A 6,897-nucleotide genomic window follows, 5' to 3' on the forward strand; every position below is an offset into this window, starting at 1 on the left:
CAAAATCCTTGAGCCCCCCAGATTTTATAACCAAAGTTTTACTGGAGCACAGCCACACCCATTCATTTACATATTGTCTATGGTGGCTTACCGGCTACAAAGGCAGAGTTGAGCGGTTATGGCAGAGACTTTATGGCCTGCAAAGCCTAAAATATTTACTATTTTTCCCTTTATAGAAAACTTGCTATTCCCTTTCCTAGAAAAAAAGGAGAACAGGTTCAGTGGGACAATTAGCAGTCTACACTTTCAAAATTTATCTCAGAGAGAGTGACATCAACATCACAGCAGAGTGAGCTCTTCCCTTAATCTCTCCAAACAAGATACAACGAAAAGGACATTCATAGACCAATAGAGGACTTTCACACAACACGACAGACATCTCAGGGATCCACACAGCCAAACGTCTAAACATTGGGCTGCTGGACACCCCCCAGGAGGCAGTGGAAGGAGGTAAGCGGATCTCCTCTCCCTCCCAAGCGGCAGTGACTAGGGCAGGGGTGGCCAGTGCATGACTCTGAGAAGAGAAGGGGGAAAAGGCAGCCCTAGCGGGAATGCTTGCTTTCTTGGAGTTGCCTCCCAGTCTGTGGGAATGCTCCACACCAAGGCAGCTAAGCAATCACAGGGGTGTCCAAACCAAGCCAAGCAGCCCAAGTGGGCAGACAGTGAGTGCAGAGCAGGAGTGCACAGGATCGTGCATGTGAAAGAAAGTGCCCCTCCCCACCCCACCTGGCACACCAGCTCAGCTGGTCAGCAGGAGCACAGGATCCCTGCCACAGCACCTGTGCCTATGTGTGTAAAGCAGCAGTGGCCAGCAGGCAAATGCAGATGGGCCCTGTCAGCCTAGCTTCCAACAGACAGGCACATCTGCCAGGGGTGCAGTGGGCTCAGAAAACACAGCTCCTGACCCCCTAGTAGTGGCAGATGGAATCTGTGACCAGATACTACCACTATGCAACAGCAAAAGTCCACCCCATCAAATAGCATGAAGAAGTATATTAACACTCCAGACCAAAAGGAAAATGACAAGTACCCAGAAATCAATCCTGAAGGCACAGAAATTTACAATCTAAGCAACAGAGAATTCACAATAGTTATCATAAAAAACTCAGTGAATTACAAGAAAATTCAGAAAGACAGTTCAATGATCTCAAGAATAAAATTAATGAACAGAGGGAATTCTTCACAAAAGAGACTGAAACTATTTAAAAAAAAAAAATCAGAAATATAGGAGGGGGCCAGCCCTGTGGCTGAGTGGTTAATTTCATGGGCTCCACTTCAGTGGCTTGGGGTTTCACCGGTTCAGATCCTGGGTGCAGACATGGCACTGCTCATCAGGCCATGCTGAGGCGGCATGCCACATAGCACAACCAGAGGCACTCAAAGCTAGAATATACAACTATGTGCTGGGGGGCTTTGGAGAGAAGAAGAAAACAGAAAAAAAAAGAAGATTGGTAACAGATGTTAGCTCAGGTGCCAATCTTAAAAATATATATATTTAAAAAAAAATGTTGGAGGGGCTGGCCCAGTGGTGCAGCGGTTAAGTGCGCACGTTCCACTTCGGCTGCCCGGGGTTCACCAATTCGGATCTTGGGTGCAGACATGGCACTGCTTGGCAAGCCATGCTGTGGTAGGCATCCCACATATAAAGTTGAGGAAGATGGGCACAGATGTTATCTTAGGGCCAGTCCTTCTCAGCAAAAAGAGGAGGATTGGCAGCAGTTAGCTCAAGGCTAACCTTCCTCAAAAAAAAAAACGGTTGGAGATGAAAAACACAATGAATGAGATAAAGAAAAATCTGGAATCCTTAAAAAATAGAGCTGATACTATAGAGGAAAGAATTAGTAATTTAGAGGACAGAAATATAGACATGCTGCAGATGGAGGAGGAGAGAGAACTAAGACGAAAAAGAAATGAAATTCTCCAAGAAATATCCGACTCAATTAGGAAATGCAACATAAGCGTCATAGGTATTCAGATGGAAGAGAGAGAGGGAGAAAGAAGCAGAGAGCTTCTTGAAAGAAATAATAGCTGAGAACTTCCCAAACCTGGGGAAGGAGCTGGAATTACATGTAAATAAAGCTAATAGAACTCTTAATTACATCAATATAAAAAGACCTTCTCCAAGGAATATATTAATAAAACTGGCAAAAGTCAATGACAAAGAAAAAATATTAAGGGCAACAAGGCAGAAGAAAATAACCTAGAAAGAAACTACCATCAGGCTTTCAGCAGATGTCTCAGCAGAAACCTTACAGGCTAGGAGAGAGTGGAATGATATATTCAAAATACTGAAAGACAAAAACTTTCAGCCAAGAATACTCTATCCAGCAAAACTATCCTTCAGATATGCTGGAGAAATGAAAGTTTCCCCAGAGAAACAAAAGCTGGGAGAGTTCATCACCACAAGACCACACCTAAAAGAAGTGATCAAGAAGGCCCTCATACCTGAAAAAAAAAAAGAGAGAGTTTACAAAGCCTTGAGCAAGGTGATAAATAGGCAGAGAAAATCAGAAAATCATAGCTCTCTATCAGAACAGGTTAGCTAACACTTAATTATAACATTAAAGATAAAGGAAAGGAAAACATCAAAAATAACTATAAGGACTTCATTTCAAAGACAAACTCACAACACAAAATGGGATAAGTTGTGACGACAACAACGTAGTGATGAGGAAAGGGATGGAACCTGCTTAGAGTAAGGAAATAAGAGACTATCAGAAAACAGACTATCTCATCTACAAGATCTTTTAAACAAACCTCACGGTAACCAATAAACAAAAAACCAGAACAGAGAACCAAATGCTAAATAAAGAGAAGACTGAGAAAATCATCATAAAGAACCACCAAACTGAACTGGCAGTCTGAAATACACAGGACAAGTAACAAGGGAAATACAGAACAACTCAAAAACAAGAGATAAAATGTCAGTATTAAGCCCTCATGTATCAATAATCACTCTAAATGTAAAAGGATTGAATTCTCCAATAAAAAGACACAGAGTGGTGGGATGGATTAAAAAAACAGATCCAACAATATGCTACCTCCAGGAAACACATCTCAGCTCTAAAGACAAACAAAGGCTCAGACTGAAGGGATGGAAGATGATACTCCAACCTAATGGCAAACAAAATAAAGCAGATGTTGCCATACTTTTATCAGCTAAAGCAGACTTCAAGATAAAAAAGGCAGAGACAAAGAGAGGCAGCATATAATGATAAAAGGTACACTCCAACAAGAGGACATAGCACTTATAAATATATATGCACCTAACACAGGAGCACCAAAGTACATAAAGTATTAACAGACCTAAAAGGAGAAATGAACAGCAACACAATAATAGTAGGGGACCTCAACACTCCACTTACATCAACGGATAGATCATAAAGACAGAAAGTCAACAAAGAAATAGTGGAATTAAACAAAAAACTAGACCAAATGGACTTAATAGATATATATAAAACACTCCATCCAAAATCAGCAGAATACGAATTCTTCTCTACTGCACATGGACCATTCGCAAAGATAGACCATATATTGGGAAACAAGGCAAGCTTCAATAAATTTAAGAAGATTGAAATCATATCAAGCATCTTTTCTGACCATAATGCTATGAAACTAGAAATCAACTACAAGAAAAAAGCTGGGAAAGTGACAAATATATGGAAACTAAACAACATGCTACTGAACAACCAATGGATCATTGAAGAAATTAAAGGAGAAATCAAAAAATATCTGGAAACAAATGAAAATGAAAATACACCATACCAACTCATATGGGAGGCACCAAAATCTGTCCAAAGAGGGAAATTCATAGCAATACAGACCTACCTTAACAAAGAAGAAAAATCTCAAATAAGTAATCTTAAACTAGACCTAACAGAGCTAGAAAAAGAAGAACAAAGCCAAAGTAATCAAAAGGAGGGAAATAATAAAAATTAGAGCAGAAATAAATGAAATTGAAACCAATAAAACAGTTGAAAGCATCAACAAAACTAAGGGCTAGTTTTTCAAGAGGATAAACAAAATTGATAAAACTTTAGCAAGACTCACTAAGAAAAAAAGAAAGAAGGCTCAAATAAATAAAATTAGAAATGAAAGAGGAGAAATTACAATGGATACCACAGAAATACAAAGGATTATAAGGGAATAATATGAAAAACTATATGCCAACAAATTGGGCAATCTAGAAGAAATGGATAAATTCTTAAGACTCATACACCCTCCCAAAAGTGAATCAAGAAGAAATAGAGAATCTGAATAGACTAATCACAAGTAAAGAGATTGAAATAGTAATCAAAAACCTCCCAAAAAATAAAAGTCCAGGACCAGATGGCTTCTCTGGAGAATTCTACCAAACATTCAAAGAAGATTTAATACCTATTCTTCTCAAACTATTCCAAAAAATTGAAGAAGACAGAATGCTTCCTAACACTTTCTACAAGGCCAACATCACCCTGATCCCAAAACCAAACAAGGACAACACAAAGAAGGAAAATTATAGGCCAATATCACTCATGAACATAGATGCAAAAATCTTCAACAAAATACTGGCAAACCAAATACAGCAATACGTTAAAAGGATCATACACCATGATCAAATGGGATTTATACCAGGGACACAGGGATGGTTCAACATCCGCAAATCAATCAACGTGATACACCACATTAACAAAATAAGGAACACAAAGCACATGATCATCTCAATATATGCAGAGAAAGCATTCAACAAGATCCAACATCTGTTTACAATAAAAACTCTCAATAAAATGAGTACAGGAGGAAAGTACCTCAACATAATAAAGGCCATATATGACAAACCCACAGTCAACATCATACTCAATGAGGAAAAACTAAAAGCCATCCCTCTGAGAACAGGAACAAGACAAGGGTGCCCACTCTCACCACTCTTATTCAACATAGTACTGGAGGTTTTAGCTAGAGCAATTAGGCAAGAAAAAAAAAAAAAACTTATCCAAATTGGCAATGAAGAAGTGAAACTCTCACTGTTTGCAGAGGACATGATTTTATGTACAGAAAACCCTAAAGACTCCGTTGGAAAACTATTAGAAATAATCAACAACTACAGCAAAATTGCAGAGTACAAAATCAACTTGCAAAAATCAGTTGCATTTCTATGCCCTAATAATGAATTAACAGAAAGAGAACTCAAGAATGCAATCCCATTTACAATTGCAACAAAAAGAATAAAATATCTAAGAATATATTTAACCAAGGAGGTGAAAGACCTATGCAATTAAAATTTTAAGATATAATTGGAAGAAATTGATGATGACATAAAGAAATGGAAAGATATTTCATGTACGTGGATTGGCAGAATAAACATAAAACGTCCATACTACCTAAAGCAATCTACAGACACAACGCAATCCCAAACAGAATCACAATGACATTCTTCATGGAAATAGAACAAAGAATCCTAAAATTCATATGGGGCAACAAAAGACTCTGAATTGCTAAAGCAATCCTGAGAAAAAAGAACAAAGCTGGAAGCATTACAATCCCTGACTTCAAAATATACTACTAAGCTATAGTAATCAAAACAGCATGGTACTGGTACAAAAACAGGCACACAGATCAATGGAACAGAATTGAAAGCCCAGAAATAAAACTACACATCTACAGACAGCTAATCTTCGACAAAACAGCCAAGAACATACAATGGAGAAAGGAAAGTCTCTTCAATAAATGGTGTTGGAAAACCTGGACAGTCACATGCAAAATAATGAAAGTTGACCCTCATCTTATACCATAAGCAAAAATTAACTCAAAACGAATTAGACTTGAATGTAAGACCTGAAACCATAAAACTCCTAGAAAAAAAACATAGGCAATACACTCTGACTTCAGTCTTAGCAGTATCTTTTCGAATGCCGTGTCTACTCAGGCAAGGGAAACAAAAGAAAAAATAAACAAATGGGGCTACATCAGACTAAAGAGCTTCTGCAAGACTAAGGAAACCATGAACAAAATGAAAAGACAACCCACCAACTGCAAGAAAATATTTGCACATCAATCTAAGGAAGTGTCATGTATCCTTTTGGTTCAGCTGACCAGGAAAATTCTGGGAGAAAGTGAATGAACTTTTGGTAAGAATACAAATACAGGGGCCAGCCTGGTGGTGTAGTGGTTAAGTTCGCACACTCCACTTCAGGGGCCCAGGGTTCACCAGGTTCAGATCCCAGGTGTGGACCTACACACTACTCATCAAGCCATGCTGTGGTGGCATCTGACATACAAAGTAGAGGAAGACTAGCACAGATGTTAGCTCAGTGACAATCTTCCTCAAGCAAAAAGAGGAGGATTGGCAACAGATGTTAGCTCTGGGACAATCTTCTTCACCAAAAAAAAAAAAAGAGAGAGAGAAAAGAATACAATCTGTTAAGTTATTTTATAACTTAGAGCTAAATATAGACCCCATAATTAGATATCTTCATTCAGTTTCAGACGGTCATTTAAAAAGGATGTGGCTAGGGGCTGGCCCCGTGGCCGAGTGGTTAAGTTTGCGCGCTCTGCTGCAGGCAGCCCAGTGTTTCGTTGGTTCGAATCCTGGGCGCAGACATGGCACTGCTCATCAGACCACGCTGAGGCAGCGTCCCACATGCCACAACTAGAAGAACCCACAACGAAGAATACACAACTATGTACCGGGGGGCTTTGGGGAGAAAAAGGAAATAATAAAATCTTTAAAAAAAAAAAAAAAAAAGTATGTGGCTAAAATGAAGAAGATAAATTGCGGCAGACTGCCCTACGGAAATACTTTGTCCCGAGCAAAAAGTTTCAGAGGGACCAAAAGATTGTAATCTGATTTACAAATTGCATTTTTGGAGAGTGTTTTTTGTCAGTTTATGAGCACGTTTCCAATCTAGTATTCAAAAT

Source organism: Equus quagga, chromosome 16 (assembly GCF_021613505.1).
Source record: "Equus quagga isolate Etosha38 chromosome 16, UCLA_HA_Equagga_1.0, whole genome shotgun sequence".
Taxonomy (NCBI): domain Eukaryota; kingdom Metazoa; phylum Chordata; class Mammalia; order Perissodactyla; family Equidae; genus Equus; species Equus quagga.